We start from the raw sequence: 15,142 nt of genomic DNA on the forward strand, positions 1-15,142 counted from the left end.
AGTGCAGTAGTATCCAACGGTGCAGTAGTATCTAACAGTGCAGTAGTATCCAACGGTGCAGTAGTATCTAACAGTGCAGTAGTATCCAACGGTGCAGTAGTATCTAACAGTGCAGTAGTATCCAACGGTGCAGTAGTATCTAACAGTGCAGTAGTATCCAACGGTGCAGTAGTATCTAACAGTGCAGTAGTATCCAACGGTGCAGTAGTATCTAACAGTGCAGTAGTATCCAACGGTGCAGTAGTATCTAACAGTGCAGTAGTATCCAACGGTGCAGTAGTATCTAACAGTGCAGTAGTATCTAACAGTGCAGTAGTATCTAACAGTGCAGTAGTATCCAACGGTGCAGTAGTATCTAACAGTGCAGTAGTATCCAACGGTGCAGTAGTATCTAACAGTGCAGTAGTATCTAACAGTGCAGTAGTATCTAACAGTGCAGTAGTATCCAACGGTGCAGTAGTATCTAACAGTGCAGTAGTATCCAACGGTGCAGTAGTATCTAACAGTGCAGTAGTATCCAACGGTGCAGTAGTATCTAACAGTGCAGTAGTATCTAACAGTGCAGTAGTATCCAACGGTGCAGTAGTATCTAACAGTGCAGTAGTATCCAACGGTGCAGTAGTATCTAACAGTGCAGTAGTATCCAACGGTGCAGTAGTATCTAACAGTGCAGTAGTATCCAACGGTGCAGTAGTATCTAACAGTGCAGTAGTATCCAACGGTGCAGTAGTATCTAACAGTGCAGTAGTATCCAACGGTGCAGTAGTATCTAACAGTGCAGTAGTATCCAACGGTGCAGTAGTATCTAACAGTGCAGTAGTATCCAACGGTGCAGTAGTATCTAACAGTGCAGTAGTATCTAACAGTGCAGTAGTATCTAACAGTGCAGTAGTATCCAACGGTGCAGTAGTATCTAACAGTGCAGTAGTATCCAACGGTGCAGTAGTATCTAACAGTGCAGTAGTATCCAACGGTGCAGTAGTATCTAACAGTGCAGTAGTATCCAACGGTGCAGTAGTATCTAACAGTGCAGTAGTATCTAACAGTGCAGAAGTATCTAACAGTGCAGTAGTATCCAACGGTGCAGTAGTATCTAACAGTGCAGTAGTATCTAACAGTGCAGTAGTATCTAACAGTGCAGTAGTATCTAAAAACGATTCACAACAATACACACAAATCTAAAAGTTAAATAATGGAATTAAGAAATATATAAATATATAAATATTAGATTGAGCAATGTCAGAGTGGCATTAACTAAAATACAGTAGAATAGAATACAGTATATACAGTATATATATATGAGATGAGTAAAGCACTATGTAAACATTATTTGAACATTATTAAAGTTACTAGTGTCTCACTAGCCTATAAAGTGTCACTTGTCCCCTAAGGAGATATAGTGTAACAGGGAACCCAAACCGGCTGCGCGCGTGCGCCATGGTGCGTAAATATATTTTGTCCACAAAACGCGATCACGACATGCAGGTTAAAATATCAAAACAAACTCTAAACCAATTACATTAATTTGGGGACAGGTCAAAAAGCTCATTTGTCCTATTTAACTAGCTTACTGTTACTAGCTAATTTGTCCTGGGATATAAACATTGAGTTGTGATTTTACCTGAAATGCACAAGGTCTTCTACTCCTGTCACCCCCTGTCCTTAGAGAGCCTTTTTATGTCTCTATTTGGTTTGGTCAGGGTGTAATTTGGGTGGGCATTCTAGGTTTTGTATTTCTTTGTGTTTGGCCGAGTGTGGTTCCCAATCAGAGGCATCTGTCTATCGTTGTCTCTGATTGGGAATCATACTTAGGTAGCCTTTTTTCCCACCCTTGTTGTGGGATCTTGTCCTTGTATTGTTGCTGTTGAGCCCTGCAAGGCTGTACGTTTTGTTGGTTCGCTCTCTTGTTTTTCTGATTATCATTAAAGAATATGATTAACATACCCCACGCTGCATCTTGGTCTAATTCCACCAACGACGATCGTTACTACTTCGACAATTAATCCACACATAAAACGGTCAACCAAATTGTTTCTAGTCATCTCTCCTCCTTCCAGGCTTTTTCTTCTCTGGACTTTATATTGTGATTGGCAACTTTCATAAATTAGGTGCATTACCGCCACTGACCTTGTTCGTTTTTCAGTCACCCACGTGGGTATAACCAATGAGGAAATGGCACGTGGGTAATTGCTTCTATAAACCAATGAGGAGATGGGAGAGGCAGGACTTGCAGCGTGATTTGCGTCACAAATAGAACTGACTTCTATTTTAGCCCTTGGCAACGCAGACGCTCATTGGCGCGCGCGATTAGTGTGGGTGCAATAATTGAATAATATAGACTTCTACATTTATTTTGTAACGCTCACGCAAGCGACGCAAGCGGTGTAGTCAGGGTATAAGATACACATGTAAAGGGCGGCAGGTAGTCTAGTGTTTAGAGCGTCGGGCCAGTAACCGAAAGGTTGGTGGATTGAATCCCCGAGCTGGCAATGTAAAAATCTGTCATTCTGCCCCTGAACAAGGCTGTCATTGTAAATAAGAATTTGTTCTTAACTGATTTGCCTAGTTAAATAAAGGTTAAATAAAAAATGTATATATATTGTTTTTAAAGCAATACACACCAGAGAATAAACAGCCTGCTATCTGACCAATCATGTCCTTCCCTCATGTCTCGACAAAGGCCTATCGAAATGTTGCATTTGTTATGTGTTGGTCTTCCTCTTTCCCTTTATTTGTTCCGTTAAGTCATGCCTGTCTCCTTCCAAATCACCTCCTTGGAGAGGACAGTCTACTGTCTGGGGGGGAGGCGGGTCAGACTCCTGGATACAGAGGGCAAATGGAAGAGGTAGAGAGGAGGAATTGAGGAAGAGGATGGGAGGGAGGATGAGGGGAGGGTAGAAGAGGAGTGAAGAGGTTGGGATAGGAGAGGAGGGATAGGAAGAAGAGCATGGCAGAGGGGAGGAAGGAATTCTGATCCTCCTCAAATGAACAGTACTCTCTTTAGGCCATTTCTACAACACAACCTGTTAAGGAAAATGTGAAATGAGTGTTCTACCTACAATACAAACAATCAATATGTCACTATTCACATACTATAGATAATTCTCAGTGTAGGACTAGTTTATGAGAGCGATGTTAAAGACTAGCCCATATGATAAATAGCTTAAAAATGAAATTCTTACTTCTTAAATAGTACATTTACATTATGATCATACAGCTCAGAGAGTTTGATGTTGTAGGTGACAGCCAAACAATATACAGGTACCCTGGCATAGATTCTACAAGTGTCTCTCTATTGGAGGGATGCGACACAATTCTTACACGAGAAATTCCATAATTTGGTGTTTTGTTGATGGTGGTGCAAAACGCTGTCTCGAGCACCGTTCCAGAATCTCCCATAAGAGTTCAACTGGGTTGAGATCTGGTGACTGAGACGGCCATGGTATATGGTTTACATCGTTTTCATGCTCATCAACCCATTCAGTGACCACTTGGTGCCCTGTGGATGGGGGCATTGTCCTCCTATGGGGGCATAGCCATGGTAGCCAAAAGAATGGCCTGCCCAGCATTTTTATACATGACCCTAAGCATGATGGGATTTTAATTGCTTACTTAATTCAGGAACTACACTTGTGTGGAAGCACCTGCTTTCAATATATTTTGTATCCCTCATTTACTCAGGTGTTTCCATTATTTTGTCAGTTACCTGTATCTGCAGTCAGTGTTTTGATTCGAAAATTGAGGCGAGTGCTAAACTGGGAAGCAGCCTGTCAGTGATATCATAAAGATATGCCAAGACAAAATAGAACAATATGGCCTCCCACACACATTCATTAAGACAGATTAAAGTACAAGTAAAAGCTAATTTGCTTGGATACTTTTCATTCTACTTGAATAACAATCATAACTGTTATTATTCAATCGTCAAGTCCAGTAACATTATACACCCCTAACCTCAACAAGCTTCAGATAGAGTATGGAATTAAGATTGCTTGATGGCAGGGTTTTCCTGTTGAGGTGAGATGCTGTGATTGTGTTGTGGATTTCATTGCAGACACATTGTATTTATTGCGATTCTAATTATTTACATTTCAGACAATGGACATTGATGGCATGTAATCATACTTTTTATTGTTGAAATTTGCTGTGGTTCTGACTGCCAGACACAGAGACCAATCAAAAGGTTGTTTGGAGTCAGTAGCCCCTCCTAGCAGAAAAGGCAGGCATTTTGTTTGCCCATGTCCATCCCAGGTATATTCACACAACCACAGTTCCACTCAATGAAAGGCATCCCAGTTCCCCTTGTGTCGCTTGTTGAGGTTATAGCAGAAGTCCACTATGTACAGAAGAGCCATAACGGTGTACAGAAAAACACAAAATGGTTTGTAGCTCAGAGTCAGAAAGAGCCAGAGCCAGAGAGAGTCAGAGGTGAATAACAGGGTTGGGGTCAATTCAGAATTTAATTCAGCCCATGAAATTAAAAATGTAATTGGCCACACCCCACAGGAAGAAGCATTTGAATTAAAGGAAATAGAATGTAATTCAAGCCAATTCAAAGAAATTGAACTGAAACATTTAAGTTTTGTTTCTTTTCAATATATTTTACCAAAAGTATTTAAATACCATTTCATATATTAGCTTGATTATAACTCAGATATGTCTTGTTTTTGTCATGAGGGGTTAGTTCCCTTCTGGAGTGTTTTATTTAATGCATTCTGTGAAATTAAAATGTTTCTAATATTTAAAAACGTGTAATTTAATATGAATTATTATAAACAACCTAGAAAATGATATTATATCTCCAGACTACAATAATTTAAAACCCATTTTAGGAAAATATGTTTTAACCTATAATATGTTATACATAGTATTAGTAACCATACATTGTGTCAAAATAAACATGTATATAGGCCATGTGATGTGTAGAATAAAATAGCAATTCTACCACAAATTAAAATTTATTTCAAGTTTTGCTTTCTGTGGGGTCTGGCCAATTCCAATTCAAGAACTGAAATGGATTTAAAGACCAATTCGCAACTCAATTTAGAATTGCCCCTAACCCTGTCGTCCATCCTGGGGTGTCTGTATGAGGATGTTGTACCATGGCCATGGTTGAGCCCCATTGTTCCACCATTTTGGAAATAAGATGAGTCTAGTTGCTGAACTGCTAGCCACTAGCAAGACACCCTTTGGGTTATTAGAGACAGAAAATACAACAATCTGATCTGTTAGATTACTTTAGAAATACAGCATTTCTCCTTTCCATCTCATCAAAAAATAAACTTAATGCCCAATACTCTTGTAACAGGCTACTTGATCGTTGAATAATCTAAGCACATGCTACACCGCAGGAAAAAAGTGTTTTCTCCTTGGCACACGAGTCCAGTATACACATCATTTTGAACTGGGATGTTCTTCCTTCCTCTGTCAAATATAGGTTTAGTATATTAGGATCCCATCTGCCAACGGCCTCCTTAAAGCTTGTCTAATCCAGCTGCTTTCTAACAGGGATTCCTACCGCAGAATCTGTCTGCTGTTACTACCTCATACACACACAGACACACACACACAGGCGGACAAACACACACACGCTAAAGAATTCATGCGTCTGCCGCCTGTATGATCCAATACAGAATGTACAGTGCCTTCGCAAAGTATTCAGACCCCTTTACATTTTCCACATTTTGTTACGTTACAGCCTTATTCCAACGTTGATTAAATCATTTTTTCCCCCTCATCATTTTTTGGAACCCTTCCCCAGAGCTGTGCCCTGCCACAATCCTGTCTCGGAGTTCTACAGACAATTCCTTCAACCTCGTGGCTTGGTTTTTGCTCTGACATGCACAGTGGGACCTTATATAGACAGGTGTGAGCCTTTCCAAATCATATCCAATCAATTGAATTTACCACAGGTGGATTCCAATCAAGTTGTAGAAACATCTCAAGGATGATCAATTGAAACAGGATGTACATGAGCTCAATTTCGAGTCTCAATTTCAAATACTTATGTAAATAAGTTATTTCAGGTTTTATTTGTAATAAATTTGCAAACATTTCAAAATACCTGTTTTTGCTTTGTCATTATGGGGTATTGTGTGTAGATTGCTGAATATTTTATTTTATTTTATCCATTTTAGAATAAGGCTGGAGCGTAACAAAATGTGGAAAAAGTCAAAGGGTCTGAGTACTTTCCGTGGCTGTTCTCTCCATATGACCCTAAGAATGTGTACTTCATCTACAGGTCAGATCAATCATCTACAGGTCAGATCCAAGCAGTCTGAGGGTATTTATTCCACATCCCTACGACCCTAAGAATGTGTACTTCATCTACAGGTCAGATCAATCATCTACAGGTCAGATCCAAGCAGTCTGAGGGTAATTCCACATCTTACAGTGCATGTTATGGTATAAAAATTGCAACCCTGCTCTCTTTTTTTTCTTTTACCCTTTTTCCTCCCCCCAATTACAATCTTGTCTCATCGCTGCAACTCCCCAACAGGCTCGGGAGAGGCGAAGGTTCAGTCATGCGTCCCCAGAAAAATGACCCCCCCCAAGCCACACGCCTTAACACCCACCCACTTAACCCAGAAGCACCAATGTGTCGGAGGAAACACTGTTCAACTGACGACAGAAGTCAGCCTGCAAGCACCCGGCCCGCCACAAGGAGTCTCTAGAGCACGATGAGCCAAGTAAAGTACCCCAGTCCAAACCCTCCCCTAACCCGGACGACGCTGGGACAGTTATGCGGCTGATTGTAACACAGCCTGGGATTGAACCCGGGTCTGTAATGGCGCCTCAAGCACTGCGATGCAGTGCCTTAAACTGCTGCGCCATTTGGGAGGCCCACAATCATACTCGCTTGACATTATTTTGGATTGTAATTCTATGCTCATCAAAACTGTGGACATTGCATATAACATAGCTGTGTTGTTTGAGGGAGCTGAACTTTTAAACAAAAGTATGTTTTAACGATCTCAAGTTTTCAAATATTCTCTTGTTAATATTATAGTTACTCCTGGCAGATGTGTTTGGATGTGCTGCTGCTTGACCTCTGTTTCCTCAATAGGGGTTGACTCTGATCTTTCCAGTGAGTTTCCAAATGCAGTCCCAGGCCTTATCCTGGAGATTTGACAGAGGTACGGGAGGTCGGCCTCGACATGGTGGGTCATGGGTTGAAGGCTAGTTAGGATTTGGCTTAATAGACTAAGAATGTCAATCAATGGTATTACTGTCTGTCTGTCTGTCTGTCTGTCTGTCTGTCTGTCTGTCTGTCTGTCTGTCTGTCTGTCTGTCTGTCTGTCTGTCTGTCTGTCTGTCTGTCTGTCTGTCTGTCTGTCTGTCTGTCTGTCTGTCTGTCTGTCTGTCTGTCTGTCTGTCTGTCTGTCTGTCTGTCTGTCTGTCTGTCTGTCTGTCTGTCTGTCTGTCTGTCTGTCTGTCTGTCTGTCTGTCTGTCTGTCTGTCTGTCTGTCTGTCTGTCTGTCTGTCTGTCTGTCTGTCTGTCTGTCTGTCTGTCTGTCTGTCTGTCTGTCTGTCTGTCTGTGTCTGTGTCTGTGTCTGTGTCTGTGTGTGTGTGTGTGTGTGTGTCTGTGTCTGTGTGTGTCTGTGTGTGTGTCTGTGTGTCTGTCTGTCTGTCTGTCTGTCTGTCTGTCTGTCTGTCTGTCTGTCTGTCTGTCTGTCTGTCTGTCTGTCTGTCTGTCTGTCTGTCTGTCTGTCTGTCTGTCTGTCTGTCTGTCTGTCTGTCTGTCTGTCTGTCTGTCTGTGTGTGTGTGTGTGTGTGTGTGTGTGTGTGTGTGTGTGTGTGTGTGTGTGTGTGTGTGTGTGTGTGTGTGTGTGTGTGTGTGTGTGTGTGTGTGTGTGTGTGTGTGTGTGTGTGTGTGTGTGTGTGTGTGTGTGTGTGTGTGTGTGTGTGTGTGTGTGTGTGTGTGTGTGTGTGTGTGTGTGTCTGTCTGTCTGTCTGTCTGTCTGTCTGTCTGTCTGTCTGTCTGTCTGTCTGTCTGTCTGTCTGTCTGTCTGTCTGTCTGTCTGTCTGTCTGTCTGTCTGTCTGTCTGTCTGTCTGTCTGTCGGTCGGTCGGTCGGTCGGACGGACGGACGGACGGACGGAATAGGACCAAACACTTTTGGAAATGAGGCAGACTATTCTCTGCATTTGTCACATACAGTGGCAAGAAAAAATGATGTGCCCTTTGGAATTACCTGGATTTCTGCATAAATTGGTCATCAAATTTGATCTGATCTTCATCTAAGTCACAACAATAGACAAACATTGTGTGCTTAAACTAATGACACACGAATTATTGTATTTTTCTTGTCTATATTGAATATATAATTTAAACATTCACAGTGTAGGTTGGAAAAAGTATGTGAACCCCTAGGTTTAATGAAGCTAAAAGCTAATTGGAGTAAGGAGTAAGCTAACCTTGTCACGCCCTGACCATAGAGAGCCCTTTTATTCTCTATTTTGGTTAGGTCGGGGTGTGACTAGGGTGGGTGATCTAGTGTGTTTATTTCTATGTTGGCCTGGTATGGTTCCCAATCAGAGGCAGGAGTTTGTCGTTGTCTCTGATTGGGGATGATATTTAGGCAGTCATTTCCCCACTGTGTTTTGTGGGATCTTGTTTTTGTGTAGCTGCCTGTGAGCACTCCAGAACGTCACGTTTCGTTTATTCTTTATTGTTTTTGTGCGTTTTATTGAATAAACATGTGGAACCCATATTGCACTGCGCTTTGGTCCGAGTATGCTTAGGACGATCGTGATAAACCTGGAGTCCAATCAATGAGAAGAGATTGGAGAAGTTGGTTAGAGCTGCCTTGCCCAATAAAAAACACTCACAAAATTTGAGTTTGCTATTCACAAGAAGCTTTGCTTGATGGGAACCATGCCTCGAACAAAAGAGATCTCAGAAGACCAAGATTAAGAAATGTTGAGTGGCATAAAGCTGGAAAAGGTTACAAAAGTATCTCTAAAAGTATTGATGTTCATCAGTCCACGATAAGACAAATTGTCTATAAATGGAGAAAGTTCAGCACTGTTGCTACTCTCCCTATTAGTGGCCGTCCTGCAAAGATGACTGCAAGAGCACAGCGCAGAATGCGCAATGAGGTTAAGAATCAATCAATCAAATATATTTATAAAGCCCTTTTTACATCAGCCGATGTCACAAAGTGCTGTACAGAAACCCAGCCTAAAACCCCAAACAGCAAGCAATGCAGATGTAGAAGCACGGTGGCTAGGAAAAACTCCCTAGAAAGGCCAGAACCTAGGAAGAAACCGAGAGGAACCAGGCTATGAGGGGTGGCCAGTCCTCTTCTGGCTGTGCCGGGTGGAGATTATAACAGAACATGGCCAAGATGTTCAAACGTTCATAGATTACCTGCAGGGTCAGATAATAATCACAGTAGTTGTAGAGGGTACAACAGGTCAGCCCCTCAGGAGTAAATGTCAGTTGGCTTTTCATAGCCGATCATTCAGAGTTAGAGACAGCAGGTGCGGTAGAGAGAGGGTCCAAAACAACAGGACAAGGACAAGCTAGCACGTTTGGGGAATAGGTCAGGGTTCCATAGCCGCAGGCAGAACAGTTCAAACTGGAGCAGCAGCATGACCAGGTGGACTGGGGACAGCAAGGAGTCATTGGGCCAGGTAGTCCTGATGCATGGTCCTCCGAGAGAAGAAAGCGAGAAAGATAGATAAAGAGAAAATTAGAGGGAGCATACTTAAAATTCACACAGGACACCGGACAAGACAAGAGAAATACTCCAGATATAACAGACTGACCTTAACCCCCTGACACAAACTATTGCAGCATAAATACTGGAGGCTGAGACAGGAAGGGTCAGGAGACACTTTGGCCCTGTCCGATGATACCCCCGGACAGGGCCAAACAGGCAGGATATAACCCCACCCACTTTGCCAAAGCACAGCCCCCCACACCAATAGAGGGATATCTTCAAACACCAACCTACTACCCTGAGACAAGGTCGAATATAGTCCACGAAGATCTCCCCCACGGCACAAACCCAAGGGGGGGGCGGCAGGAAGATCACGTCAGTGACTCAACCCACTCAAGTGACGCACCCCTCCTAGGGACGGCATGGAAGAGCACCAGTAAGCCAATGACTCAGACCCCGTAATAGGGTTAGAGGCAGAGAATCCCAGTGGAGAGAGGGGAACCGGCCAGGCAGAGACCGCAAGGGCAAATCCTAGAGTGTCAGCTAAAGACTTACAGAAATCTCTGGAACATGCTAACATCTATGCTGACGAGTCTACGATATGTAAAACACTAAACAAGAATGGTGTTCATGGGAGGACACCACGGAAGAAGCCAATGCTGTCCAAAAAAATCATTGCTGCACTTCTGAAGTTTGCAAAAGTGCACCTGGATGTTCCACAGCGCTACCGACAAAATATTCTGTGGGCAGATGAAACTACAGTTGAGTTGTTTGGAAGGAACACACAACACTATGTGTGGAGAAAAAAAGGCACAGCACACCAACATGAAAACCTCATCCCAACTGTAAACTATGGTGAAGGGAGCATCATGGTTTGGGGCTGCTTTGCTGCCTCAGGGACTGGACAGCTTGCTCTCATTGATGGAAAAATAAATTCCCAAGTTTATCAAGACATTTTGCAGGAGAATGTAAGGCTATCTGTCCCCCAAGTGAAGCTTAACAGACATTGGGTGATGCAACAGGTCAATGACCCAAAACACAGAAGTAAATCAACAACAGAATGGCTTCAACAGAAGAAAATACGCATTCTGGAGTGGCCCAGTCAGAGTCCTGACCTCAACCCGATTGAGATGCTGTGGCATCTCAAGAGAGCAGTTCACACCAGACATCCCAAGAATATTGCTGAACTGAAACAGTTTTGTAAGGATGAATAGTCCACAATTCCTCTTGACCATTGTGCAGGTCTGATCCACAACTACAGAAAACGTTTGGTTGATGTTATTGCTGCCAAAGGAGGGTCAACCAGTTATTAAATCCAAGTGTTCACATACTTTTCCCACCCTGCTCTGTGAATGTTACAACAGTGTGTTCAATAAAGACATGAAAACATATAATTGTTTTTGTGTTATTAGTTTAAGCAGACTGTGTTTGTCTATTGTTGTGACCTAGATGAAGGTCAGATCAAATTTTAGGACCAATTTCTGCAGAAATCCAGGTATTTCCAAAGGGTTCACATACTTTTTCTTACCGCTGTACGTTTATATCTTTACAAACCTAGTCCCGTGCCTTACAGAAAAACAAAGGACAGGAGGAAGACGAAGGGTTGTTGAGTTCACAGTATTCCCCAACCCACACCCTCTCAGTAGTGTTCACTCTGCCCAGATGATCCCTTATTACTGACAGAACTAACATAGGGGCTAGGGACAGTTGAGTTAAGACACACATGAAGACAGATTTGTATCATTATTATTATTTGTATTTTGGATTGAACCTTTATTTAACTGATACACAGGGGATTATTTTAGTTAAGGCACAAGGGACTCTCAGTTAAGACACAAAGGAAGACTGATACACACAGGACTCTTAGTTAAAGGACAAGTTCACTTTTTGATGTAAATGGCATGTTATAGAAATGTCCAGGCACTTTTTTTGCCATTTCTCTTACTTTTAAGGAATTTACCCCACCAGAAACGCTATATCCTAGCAATACTTTACTATGTGCATGCACGTATACGGCAACGGATCGATCGAGTCCAACAAAATGGAATTCGTAATGTAACAATTTTCTGTGTACAACATCGAAAGACTTACATCACTATACTGAGAGAGTTGCCATTTCTAAGAGAACGTATTTGGGTGTTTTGGAGCCTTTGTTCATGTTTAACCGGTCCCGATACAGTCACGCCCTGATCTGTTTCAACTGTTCCTGTTATTGTCTCCACCCCCTCCAGGTGTCGCTTATTTCCCCAGTGTATTTATCCCTGTGTTTCCTGTCTCTCTGTGCCAGTTTGTCTTGTATGTTATTCCAAGTCAACTCGCGGTTTTCCCGTTCTCCTGCTTTTGCATTTCTCCTTTTTCTAGTCCTCCCAGTTTTGACATTTGCCTGTTTCTGGACTCTGTACCCGCCTGCCTGACCATTCTGCCTGCCTTGACCACGAGCCTGTCTGCCACTCTGTACCTCCTGGACTCTGATCTGGTTTTGACCTTTTGCCTGTCCATGACCATTCTCTTGCCTACTACTTTTTGGATTATTAAACATTGTAAGACTCCAACCATCTGCCTCCTGTGTCTGCATCTGGGTCTCGCCTTGTGCCTTGATAGATGCTGCAGAATGAGTTTTAGGACCTCTATCACTGGTGGGGTAAGTTTCTCAAAACCAAATGAAATCGCTAAAAAAGTGTTGGGACTCTTCTATAACTTGTAATTTACATCAAATAGAGATTTGGTTAAAAAAGGCAAACTTGTCCCAGAAAGACAGTGCCCCAGGAGACTGTTATGACACATAGGAAGACACACACACGATACTGTTAGTTAAGACACACATGGAGTCAGAGACACAGGGAACTGCCTAGAGATGGTAATGAGGCTGTAAGAATGTTATATATGACAGCTCTGTGGATGAAAATATCTGGCTGATGCTACCTAAGAGGATATTACATTAATTAATTAAACAACCTCTGTACTTCAGTGTGAAGGGTTTGGAGGAATATTTTTAAGACCACAATGATTAGAGAATCCCTATAGTCATACATAAATGAAGGCCTACATAACAGTATAAAGCACGATGCATACAGTGCCTTGCGAAAGTATTCGGCCTATTTCATTTCAGGCTTCAAACATAGAGATAGAAAACTGTATTTTTTTGTGAAGAATCAACAACAAGTGGGACACAATCATGAAGTGGAACGACATTTATTGGATATTTCAAACTTTTTTAACAAATCAAAAACTGAAAAATTGGGCATGCAAAATTATTCAGCCCCCTTAAGTTAATACTTTGTAGCGCCACCTTTTGCTGCGATTACAGCTGTAAGTCGCTTGTGGTATGTCTCTATCAGTTTTGCACATCGAGAGACTGAAATTTTTTCCCATTCCTCCTTGCAAAACAGCTCAAGCTCAGTGAGGTTGGATGGAGAGCATTTGTGAACAGCAGTTTTCAGTTCTTTCCACAGATTCTCGATTGGATTCAGGTCTGGACTTTGACTTGGCCATTCTAACACCTGGATATGTTTATTTTTGCACCATTCCATTGTAGATTTTGCTTTATGTTTTGGATCATTGTCTTGTTGGAAGACAAATCTCCGTCCCAGTCTCAGGTCTTTTGCAGACTCCATCAGGTTTTCTTCCAGAATGGTCCTGTATTTGGCTCCATCCATCTTCCCATCAATTTTAACCATCTTCCCTGTCCCTGCTGAAGAAAAGCAGGCCCAAACCATGATGCTGCCACCACCATGTTTGACAGTGGGGATGGTGTGTTCAGCTGTGTTGCTTTTACGCCAAACATAACGTTTTGAATTGTTGCCAAAAAGTTCAATTTTGGTTTCATCTGACCAGAGCACCTTCTTCCACATGTTTGGTGTGTCTCCCAGGTGGCTTGTGGCAAACTTTAAACGACACTTTTTATGGATATCTTTAAGAAATGGCTTTCTTCTTGCCACTCTTCCATAAAGGCCAGATTTGTGCAATATACGACGACCGATTGTTGTCCTATGGACAGAGTCTCCCACCTCAGCTGTAGATCTCTGCAGTTCATCCAGAGTGATCATGGGCCTCTTGGCTGCATCTCTGATCAGTCTTCTCCTTGTATGAGCTGAAAGTTTAGAGGGACGGCCAGGTCTTGGTAGATTTGCAGTGGTCTGATACTCCTTCCATTTCAATATTATCGCTTGCACAGTGCTCCTTGGGATGTTTAAAGCTTGGGAAATCTTTTTGTATCCAAATCCGGCTTTAAACATCTTCACAACAGTATCTCGGACCTGCCTGGTGTGTTCCTTGTTCTTCATGATGCTCTCTACGCTTTTAACGGACCTCTGAGACTATCACAGTGCAGATGCATTTATACGGAGTCTTGATTACACACAGGTGGATTGTATTTATCATCATTAGTCATTTAGGTCAACATTGGATCATTCAGAGATCCTCACTGAACTTCTGGAGAGAGTTTGCTGCACTGAAAGTAAAGGGGCTGAATAATTTTGCACGCCCAATTTTTCAGTTTTTGATTTGTTAAAAAAGTTTGAAATATCCAATAAATGTCGTTCCACTTCATGATTGTGTCCCACTTGTTGTTGATTCTTCACAAAAAAATACAGTTTTCTATCTTTATGTTTGAAGCCTGAAATGTGGCACTGTACCTATTGATCAGCCTATAGGTGCCTACTGTATGAAGACGTAAACTTGAGAGGGAAGGTTAATAGAGATGTCTTACCTTCTTTCCAGTCCCCATGGTACTCCTCGCCAGTTGTGTAGTTGAACGACCCTCTCGTCAGAGTCATGGCCCCTCCTTTCTGCGTGCGCGTGTACACATACACACACACACAAACGTAAAGAGCACGGACTCTATTGCTGCTTTTTTCGACTGTAACACCAGTGTTACACTAGTGTATACACCCTTATGTTAGACTAGGGAAACTGTGTTTCCATAGCTAGAGCTGGCAGTGAGGACTTGTGAAGAGCAGAATCAACAACATTGGCATAATCAAAACAGTTGCTTTGTGATTAGGTGTTAAAGTATACAATTAGCCATTGTTATGTAATTGGAAGCTGAAAAGTACCAGTGGCCTGACTTTGGCCCCAAGTGAGTGCAGGTCTGCCGGAGCCATGGCCCAGTGAGAGACAGGTGCCGGCCCGTGTAGGTGGAAACAGAAAAGTCTGAGACTTTTGGTTAAAACACTGGGGTAAATCCTCTATGGAAATTCCCCAATATCTATCTTATCTGAACCCTGACTTTAGTGTTCCTTCACCCAGCAAAAAAAATAAACGTCCCTTTTTCAGGACCCTTTCTTTCAAAGATAATTAATAAAAATCCAAATAACTTCACAGATCTTCATTGTAAACGGTTTAAACACTGTTTCCCATGCTTGTTCAATGAACCATAAACAATTAATGAACATGCACTTGTGGAACGGTCGTTAAGACACTAGCAGCTTAGACGGTAGGCAACTAAAGTCACAGTTAGGACACTTAGGGCACTAA

The sequence above is a fragment of the Oncorhynchus clarkii genome, chromosome 23, assembly GCF_045791955.1.
Source record: "Oncorhynchus clarkii lewisi isolate Uvic-CL-2024 chromosome 23, UVic_Ocla_1.0, whole genome shotgun sequence".
NCBI lineage: Eukaryota > Metazoa > Chordata > Actinopteri > Salmoniformes > Salmonidae > Oncorhynchus > Oncorhynchus clarkii.